General features: G+C 37.6%; 1 protein-coding gene and 1 long non-coding RNA gene across 3 annotated transcripts in view; one reads left to right on the top strand and one right to left on the bottom strand.

Annotated features, from left to right (window-relative positions):
• Window positions 1-10827, top strand: part of uxs1 (UDP-glucuronate decarboxylase 1) — a 188017-nt gene that overhangs the window by 163360 nt on the left and 13830 nt on the right. The gene's annotated exons all lie outside the window — the stretch shown is intronic.
• Window positions 7451-9759, bottom strand: LOC130555439 (uncharacterized). 2 transcript variants are annotated; one of them, XR_008963123.1, is made up of 4 exons: window positions 9736-9759; window positions 8798-9170; window positions 8418-8656; window positions 7451-8367 (listed from the first exon to the last, which is right to left on the bottom strand). It is a non-coding gene; the product is annotated as an uncharacterized LOC130555439 (long non-coding RNA). The 2 variants fall into 2 exon arrangements; XR_008963122.1 differs by having other exon boundaries at window positions 8798-9755.

The following is a 10827-nucleotide window of genomic DNA, read 5'->3' as shown; positions in this document are numbered from 1 at the left end:
GCAGAAAGAGAATAATTAGCGTAGCTGCTGTTCATTAGCTATGTATTAGTGAATGCTTGGCTGAAAAGATGTGTCTTTAATCTAGATTTAAATTGGGAGAGTGTGTCTGACCCTCGAATAGTATCGGGGAGGCTATTCCAGAGTTTAGGTGCTACGTATGAGAAAGCTCTACCCCCTTTGGTGGATTTAGTTATTCTAGGTGTTATCAAAGGTCTGGAGTTTTGAGATCTTAGAGAGCGTGATGGGTTGTAGTGTGGTAGAAGCTCTGTTATGTAGGTAGGGGCTAAACCGTTTAAGGCTTTATAAGTAATTAAAAGAACTTTAAAGTCAATACGATACTTAATGGGTAACCAGTGAAGGGATGATAACATTGGGGTTATGTGATCGTATTTTCTGGACCTGGTTAGAACTCTGGCAGCTGCATTCTGAACTAACTGTAGTTTGTTTATTGATGTTGCAGCACAACCACTAAGCACTGCATTGCAGTAGTCAAGTCTTGAGGTCACAAATGCATGAATAAGCTTCTCTGCGTCAGCCACACATAAAATATTTCGCAATTTGGCAACATTTCTAAGGTGGAAGAAGGCTGTTTTTGTGACATTTGAGATGTGATTTTTAAATGACAGGTTGCTGTCTAATAAAACGCCGAGGTCTTTAACTGTATTTGTTGGAGTAACAATGCAGCCTTCAATTTGCAGGTCATAATTCGAAATATTCTGCTCACGTGTCTTTGGTCCGATGAGTAATATTTCTGTTTTATTAGAATTTAAAAGAAGGAAATTACAAGTCATCCAATGCTTTATATCGTCGAACACTTGACTTGCCTGCAATAAAATCCAAAGATTTTTTTAAATAAAGAAAAAACTCAACAATTTAAGCATATCACAATGTTAGTTTAAACGTTTATCATCACCACAGCAGTAAAAGGGCTGGGCACTTTTTTATAAACTGAGGTGCTCTGCTGCTTGCAATGGCAAACAACAACGTGCTGAAAAGAAACAAAAACGTGTAGAATCTAAACAATTTTAAATAATAATAATAACGTGCAGATTGTTTTACCTTACACTTAGGCAACAATTACTAATGAAAAAGTCTCTGAACATATCGGTACAGCCACAAGAACAATCTCTTAAAGAACATCGTTTAGAAAAAGTACAGCATCCACAGTGTAAGGTTTTAGTCCAGTCCTCCTTTCTTCTACAACTCGTCCTGCTGCGCTGAAGGAACAGGTCGCTGCTACGGCTGCTGGTGCTACATTGAATGTGTAATGCGTGTCAGCGTGAAATGTAAACTTGTTCAATGTTTTAAATTTACCAAAATCAACTTCTTATCGCATCTTTATTTAATGAATTTCTAATATATATTAGAAATATTAATGAATGTCTAATATATAAAAAGGAGGACAAGCCTAAAACAAGCCCGAAGCCCGGCCCGCTTGTGAGCTACGATGTAAAAATTGGCCCGAAGCCCGGCCCGAGGGGTGTAAATAAGTCGTGGCTCGTCGGGCCCGGGCTGAAATGCAGGGCTTTGTGGAGTGAGCCGTTCGTTGCAATTTTTCAACCTCACCGCTAGATGCCGGTAAAATCTCCAGATTGCTCCTTTAATATTTTAAGCCATACATTTCTCTGCACCCAGGGTTCACTTTAAAATAGTCAACACCCTGATATCCCTAATTATTCTGGGGTTTTAACATGCTCATTTTTAAGAAGCGCTATAGACTACTACAGATGACGTAAACGCTGGTTCGATGCGTGTCCAGAACAACTTCCGGTTTCAGATTGTAGCAGAGCAGCTGTGGTCAGACTTAACTTTGAGCATGCGAAATTCGTTCGGAGGGTAGTACAAAAAACGGCGGGAACGATTCCTACATTTCTTACATTTCCTGTACCGAGAGGTCATGCTGTGACGTTTTGATCTTCTATTGGTCTCACGCACTCACGTGACGCGAATTTCCAGGTCAGAGTTCACCAAACTTGAACTTTTGCTAAACAGCGAAATATCTTCGGACGGGCTTGCGTTTCCGGTCTGTCGCATTCGCATGCGTATGAATGGAAGTTAATGGAGGGAAAACGGTGGCTCTACTCATGCTTACTCAACGTCACAAAAGAGGCGTGTATTAATAATAAACGCAGCAAATAAAAGGGAGAAGAATGGCGCACTTAGGGAGAAGGGTCTGTCTGCAGACCAGATGCACTCTCATGCCAGATGCACTCTCAGCCACGCATGCGCACTCAGACACATGCACTCTCAGCCGCACATGCGCACTTTGTGGTGGGTCGAAGACGGAAATTAGTCAAAATACTGTTTACAAACGGCACGACATCAAAGAACGTCCTGTTAAAACCGCCTGAAAATACATGAAAATGAAAAAGTATTTCACGATGTGGACTGTAAAATACTATTTTCAACAGGTGGAGATTTTTGCTATTTAAGAGTACCGTAAAGACTTGCGATTCATGTCACGGCGCCGATTTATTCAAAATTCTACCTGAAAGACATTATTGAACATCTACACTAATAATGTCTGATTACTTCGCATATGTGCCTACATAAAAGGTTATAATGGCAATATACATTACTAATTAACGTTATTACATTATTAAATAAAACTTTTCCATGTATAATATAAAATCATTATGTTAAAAAAATTGACATCTATGTTTTTCAATTTCGTGCTTGACAAAAGATTCCGAGATGCATGTTGTCCACCACATTCTCTAAAAAATAGAATCAGAAAGAGCTTTATTGTGAAGTATATCTGTACATACAATAAATTTGTTATGGTGAAAGAAGCATTCATTGCACAAAAACAGCAGCACACAGAGTCCATAACACAATACAATACACAGGTTTTCTATATATAAAAAAGAATAGAATAGAATAAAAATAAGATTGAGTGTAAAACTATGCATGTATTTATATTGTATCTACAAAATATGTGCTATATACAGCATAACGAAAAATAATTTACACAAAAATGATATAAAAATAGACTATTATCAGGTGGATATAATTAGTATTACATTTGCTTACTATTGCGCAATGTTATTAATTGCACAGTGGGTAGAACATTTAACTTCATGACGTAGATTGCGTGAGGGAAGAACATTTTTTTTGTGTCTGGTTGTTTTGGTGCTTATTGCTCTGTAGCGCCGACCAGACAGCTAAAAGTTCAAAGAGATGATGGCTTGGATGTGAGGGGTCCATAGTCATTTTCACAGTCCTTTTCTTACTCTAAATCAGGGGTGGGGAACCTTGATCCTGGAGGGCCACTGTCCTGAAGCGTTTGGCTCCAACAAGCTCAAACAAACGCCTGTCGTGAAGTTTCTAGTAATCCTGAAGACTTCAATGAGCCGGTTCAGGTGTGTTTGATTAGGTTGGAGATAAACACTGCATGACAGTGGCCTTCCAGGATCAAGGTTCCCCATCCCTGCTCTAGATGTATACAGTTCTTGGAGGGTGGATGAGGGCAGCACCAAAATGTCCTGCATAAATGTAAATACAAATATCAGTGGCTCTACAAGATTGTCCTCTATGAACTCTGCACTGAAGAACCGTTCCAAGGCCTCAGCAGCTTCTTCATCCTCCATGCACAGTATACGAGATAGCTGAAGTGAGACAAGAAGATCCCCAGAGTTCTCCAAGCAACACTGCCAGGCAGTCTTAAGATCTGTCATGACACGCACCTAAGAAAAGAACAATGTAAATTAGGATAAGGAAAAATATGCTGAACAATAATGGCTGCAACCCCTCTAACAAAACCTACTTTTCGTGGAGACTGAACCACCTGTTTCTCCGGTGGAAACTCAAGGGTGAAAAGACTGGTTTCGTCTACCTAAAAAAGCAAATATGAAGTTTGAGCCTGTTTCCTTGAGTACTACATTTTTTTTAAAGTAACTGGTACTTTTCCTGCGGAGCTGCTACAAAGTAATGTGTTCAAGTTACCTGTACGTGGAAACTTAAGGCTCTTCCTGTTATTGGAAAAAATACATCCTAGTTTGTCATGACAACATGCCATTTTTAAGCTTATGGTTTGGTAGTGTGAGCATAAATGACTTTAGTTATATGTGCGACAGAGATTGATAGTGAATGAGTTTGATAGTGCTTGAGAGACATTATAGTAGTGTATGAGAGAGTTTGATAGTGTGTGCGACAGTAAGTGTGCAATATGTCTTGAACGGCAACAGACACATTGTAATCATTTTGAAATACACTAATCTTTACCTTGAATAATGATTGCATTTTTTATATGCACTTTACAGTCAGCCTGAACTTCCTGAACAGCATCTGTAAGCATAAATTGAAAAAACAGAAATGAAAATCATTCTGATGTGTATTATATTCTTTACATTTTTGTCGTATTCCATGTATATCTCGTTTTAAAGAACCATGTTAACAATATAAAAATGACGTGTTCTTTTAAAGATTCCCACTTCATATTAAATCATGTTAAGTAACACTTCGTCTAAACAATAATTAAATAAAGCTAGTCTTATTAAAACTTCCCTGTCACTTTTTAAAACAACAGCCTAGAGCCAGTGAAACACTCAATATTTTAACGTCTAAAAGAAAATGAATTTAGATCATTCTTCACTAATTTAGTTACTGTATGAAGGAAAAGTACCCAATTAGCACAGATGTGATATATTTAGATACAGTAGATTAAAGCAATAAGCCCCAAGAAGCAGTGGGTTACAGTGCATTTTATAACAGCTAAGGGCGTTGTGGCACGACGCGAAGCGGAGTGCCTAAAACCCCGTAGCTGTTATAAAATGCACTGTAACCCACTGCTTCGCGGGGCTTATTGCTTTTATAAAACGGTTATTCCATATGCTTAGCAAGGTTTCATAAAATAAAGTAAATAAAATGATATTTAGGCTATGTGGTGTGCGGTCAGCCGTTATATATTGAGGTATTTTATAACGGCTTAGAACTCCGCTCAGCCAATCAGAATCAAGGACCAGAACTGACAGTTTTATAAATCAGGATCGTTTTCGATAACATTGTCTCATAAACTAAAACAAAACGTTTACATCTACCTAATATTCTATGAATTAAATAAATATACTTACTTTTTTAGCAGTCGCTGAACCCTCCCTTACGAAAATTAACCATTTTTTTTTTGTGGTACAAGTGTAGTAACGATGGTTTTTTGGTGCATTGATTACTTGGGGCAAAACCATGATTTTACTACAGTTACCATCGTTTACTATGATTTTTACAAAAACATGGTTTTCAAAACCATGATTATTTTGTGATAACCATTGTTTTACTACAGTAACCATGTTTTTTGGGTTTTAACTGTAGTAAAACCGTGGTCAATTTTCGTAAGGGCTCCCTCTAACAACATCGAGGGGCCTGTGCCTGCGAGATATATAGGATAACGTTAAATATCAGGATCGTTTTCAATAACATTTACCTGATAATTAAAAACAACACTTTTACTCCAACTTAATCTTGTACGAAATGAATAAAAATACTTACAAGTGGCCTATGCGTGTACCTAAAACAAGCATCTGTCTGACAGCGCACGTGTCCGAGTGCATGCGGCTGAGAGTGCATGTGTCCGAGTGCGCATGCGCGGCTGAGAGTGCATGTGTCTGCAGCCAGACGCTATTGTATGGCAAGCGATTTTGTCATTTAATCCTTGACGTTTACTAGTATCTATTTTTAGGCTACTAGTGCTTATTGTTTAGTTACTAGTAACTATTCCATTAGATACTAGTACTTATTCATTAGATACTAGTACCTAAATATTAGATACTAGTGCTTATTTATTAGATACTAGTACTTATTCATTAGATACTAGTACTTATTCATTAGATACTAGTACTTAATCACTAGATACTAGTACTTATTCATTAGATACTAGTAACTTTTCAGATCAAAGATATCCCGAGCTTAATAGGCACTAGTAGTTTTGTAATGTAAGTGTATGCTCAGTATACAAATACCATGATGAATATTAATGAATCAATGTAATACAACAGGAAATCAGAAAGCAAAATACAAATTAAAGTTCATAAAACAAAGAACACATGGCTTATAGACATGATGATGTTGAGCCAGCATCGTGATTCCAACAGATATTTCACTTTCTTCATGTGACGCTCACTGCTCTGTGCTGCAGGCTGCAAGTCACGTTGTAAACACATACAAACAAAGCTAACTGCATAAAACCTCCACTGTACAGATCAGACTAGCCTGACTTTATAACTGTAAAAAGACCCGTGTCGGCGCAGCCCAGTGTATAAAGAAGACACGCGTGTCTGCGCAGCTCGCGTTATATAGAGACGCGCCCCACTTTATAAGTCTTTATTGAATATAACATCAGAATAACTGTGGAGCTCGCGCTGTATAAGATGATGCGCAGACCCGCATGACTTCATAACTGTATAAAGAAGACGCGTGTCTGCGCAGCTCGCATTGTATAAAGAAGACGCGTCGACTCACTTTATAACTCTTTTATTGAATATAACATCAGAATAACTTTGGAGCTTGCGCTGTATAAAGAGGACGCGCAGTTTGCGCAGACCCGCCTGACTTTATCTGTATGAAGACGCGTGTCTGCGCAGCTCGCATTGTAAAGAAGACGCGCCTCACTTTATAACTCTTTTATAGAATATAACATCAGAATAAGAATACAATCGCCTCACAACTGTGAAGCTCGCGCTGTGTAAAGAAGCTGTTTCTGTGCACAGCTCGTGCCAGACGCGCCTCACTTTATAACGCCTAAAAGAACATGAAAATGTGACAACAATGTGGTTCAGACTTTTACTATGAGAACCCCACGATGTATAAAAAGCTGAACACACACACCACAATGTATAAAAACCTGAACGTGCGCATACACACGTACACACACACAATATGTGTACACTTAAACTACCATGTCTCATACACGTTTTTAATAAAAGGTAATTATTGTATTAATATAAGCTTTTTAACTGATAATAAAATTTTATTTCTGAAACGAAAATATTTTTTTTGTAATTAATTTTGAGATTAACAAAATTTGAATCGTTTTTATATCACGTTTTTATTAATAAATATACATTTCTACTTCAATTTGAGGCAGTAATAATTGCTCAATAGGCCCCTATACTATTTATTCAAACATATATTAAATAATAAAGACTTATTGAGGCAAAATACAAAAATTGAATATTCAGCTAAATCTAATGAGATACAGACATCCGTGCTAAAATAAAATATAGAGACGTTATAGAAATTCTACTGGATTTAATGGTTACAATGAGAATTTTATCGATTGTGATGGAAATTATAATGGTCTCTGTGGGTCTCTATTAGAGATGGAACAATTATCTGTTTAATGGTTAACCACATTGGAAATTTCCAAAAGTTAATATTACCATGTCATTTTTAAATGATTAAACCATACCAGATTACATTTTGAAACCAGGTCCATGTGGAAAGTCATTGGCCCGGTCAGAAACAAATACACCACCCTTAAGACCACCACACCGAAGGGGCCACTAAAGGACAACCTACCTCACTTGACAAGATGGTGACAGTTTGTTGTGCTCTTTGTAATATTTGGCTATCCATTGTCCCCACAGAATAGACAGACAGTAGTTGTTTACCACAATGTAACATGGATGAATGTTCCATCTTACAGTAATAATTTATTAGTCATATTTATGACTTTTTCAGAATAGAATAGAATGAGAATAGAATGAGCTTTATTGGCCAGGAATTTGTTATAGTGACAGAAGCTCCACAGTGCAACAGAAAGACAGCAACAGGACAGAACACAGATGATAAAAAAATAATAATATACAATAATATAGAAATTATTGTATTTATTCATGTTTGATTCCTATGATTTGTTTAAATACTACTCTGAACTACAACGCAGAACCAATTATTATATATACAGTTGTTTTCTGTGCAATCTATGTTATTTTAATATGTATGTTTCAGTGTTGTCAGATGAATTTGTACACAAATACATAACCATAAGGATAAAAAAACATAGGTTCTGAGTACTCTGAATTTATTTCTGAATTTTGTTTATTTTTCCATTTTCTGAAAATGTACTACAGACAAAGTTAATGCTTCATTTTTACTTAAACATACAGTACATGTATAAGAGACATTTGGCAGATTTGTCATCTCAGTAAAATGGGTCACAAAGTAAGTTGCAAACACAGTAAGAGATTAGTTTTGGCAGCTATTGTTTGACATGTGACATTGTTTTTTTTGTATCATCAAACGGGATGCGCTGTATAAATAGTTCTTGACAATCACAGTATGTTACCTCTGCTACACACATTTGGGCTTGGACTTGATGCATGTAACTGTGATTAAGCTTTAGGCTCATTACACCTTCCTCAGTGACAGAACCTTGAGTCTTCCTCAGTGACAGAACCTTGAGTCTTCCTCAGTGACAGAACCTTGAGTCTTCCTCAGACAGAACCTTGAGTCTTTTACACATTCATGTAGGGTGCGGTCTTTTCCACTGAAAGGACACTTAATCTATAACACCATCACCACACCATCTGGTGATCCACCGATCCATGGCACCTCTGGGTTACTTATAAATCCAGATGCTGCAACGTGGAGGTCTGCTTGGAGGTCCTGCATCGCCCTCGGGTACGATTCTCTGGCAGTGTCCTCATTTTTTAGACCCCATCTGATTAAAACAACACAAAAGATAGACATTTTATTTTAAATATTTTGGAGTACAATTCCTAGTTTTAAATCATTCCTATACTTATATTAGGCATATTAAAAGTAATTTAACTATTAAAATAGCTATAATTATCACAAATACCTGCTCTGGTGTGAGATGCAGCTTCTCAAAGGTCTCAGCACCCTCCTCCAGCAGTGCGGGCAAATCCATTTCAAGCCTGGGGCTCGCATAAAGAGTGGTCAGAGGTGTTGGCAGATCCAGTAGTACAGTCTTGGGCATGTATCTGATGGAATGGCCTTCGATGACTGACAGGATTGCACTTTTTTTGGGCTCTGCTTCTTGGCCTTCACTTTGGAGCTGTTACAACAGAACGTAAACTCATCAGCAGATGTGCAGTTTTATGTGCTGCAAATTGTCTTGAGTTGCAACAATGTGCCATCGCCACTGTCCGTTCCTCCAGCACCACTATCCATGGACATGTTGCTTTTGTGTTCAGAGCCTAGGAATGATTGACCTGTTAAGTGAAAAATGTAATATCTTGAATAATTGCTTTGTTTTGTTAAACGTAATAGCTAATGAGCCTGTTCAAATATCTAACGATATGACAATTTAACTTGTTGGCTTTTCTGTTGTTTTGATCATTAGAAAAGGCAAATGGCCATCATCAGCTGAGTTTGCATTCAATTGTCGATTATAAGAAAGTGAATTAACACGTTATTTGTATAGAATATATGGTTGAAGGAAATATGTTAATTTGCATTTAAATTCGCGTTTGTTGCAATTTCTTAACTCTATTATCCAAAACTGATCTCGCATACCCCTCAGAAAATGTGCTGTTGCGCCCCAGGTTGAATATAAACCCAATCGATATGAAACGTCACACACCTGGTTCAAAAACAATTAAACACAACTAACATTAAGTCTAACGTTAGTTGGCTTCGATCTAGACTAGAGTAACAGTTACTAATGTTAGCTTCCCAACATGTTAGCCCTTTAGCTGATAACTTGCTCACGCTAGCTAGCATGACAACAGTAACACCCAAAATAACACGTTTGATAATCGTTGTTTATTCACTTACCTGTCCTGTTTTCACAAATAGATGAGGGCAGTTGTGGCCTAATGGTTAGAGAGTCGGACTCATGACCAGAAGGTTGCCGGTTCGATTCCCAGGGCCGGCGGGTAACAACTGAGGTGCCCTTGAGCAAGGCACCTTACCCCTACTTGCTCCCCGGGCGCTGCAGTGATAGCTGCCCACTGCTCCGGGGGTACGTGTGTTCACCACTTGCTGTGCGTGTGTTCACTACTCTCTGGATGGGTTAAATGCAGAGGTCACATTTCGTTGCCTTGTACAATGACATGTGCAATGACAATAAATTGAATCTAATATTGGTGTGCTTCACACACCCTGCAACGACGTATTGAGATGCATGCTTTCTCGCTCCGCTGTATGGCGATAGCAATAGATTATGTACAAGATATTAATGTCCGGAAAAGTTTAGCAGACGTGTCGCAGATTGTAAGGGACAAAACACAATTGGAGGTAGCCTAATAAATAAGGCACATAACTAATAATATGTTTTTCCCAAATATCGAGTTATTTTAGTCTCGTTTAGATGTGTTGTTAACTGCCATGTCGGACACATATATGGCGACAAGCATGGCGGAAGTGCTGCTTCGATACCCAAGGATACGTTGCATTAGTATGTTAACTCTGATTGGATGACTGAGGGGGGTACTCATGTTTATGCAATAATGTGTTTGAATCAAGATATCTCCAAACCCATTCTTACTAGTTCCTTTTAAGGGGGAAGATGTCTTCAAATGAATAGGTACTAGTAGTTATTCTGTTTTTGATATCAGTTACTAATTTCTGACTAGTACGTAGTACAATAATGACTAGTATCTTTTTAATACTACTAGTATGTATTCAGTAAATGCTAGTACTTATTATTAAATACTGGATTTGTATTCAATGTATACTAGCACCTATTTAATAGGCACTAGTAGTAATTAATTAAGTACTAGTACTTATATATTAGACACTAGTGTCTTTTACGGTTGTTACTAGTAACATTTCTTATCTTACTGGTCACAATTGTTTTTTTACCTGTCATATGTAATGACTAGTCAGAATGGCCATTGTAGAGTTCAATCGCAAATCTTACTAGTA

Source organism: Triplophysa rosa, linkage group LG6 (genome assembly GCF_024868665.1).
Source record: "Triplophysa rosa linkage group LG6, Trosa_1v2, whole genome shotgun sequence".
NCBI lineage: Eukaryota > Metazoa > Chordata > Actinopteri > Cypriniformes > Nemacheilidae > Triplophysa > Triplophysa rosa.
The sequence above is the reverse complement of the archived record's forward strand: the minus strand, read 5'-3'. Positions and strand labels throughout refer to the sequence as shown.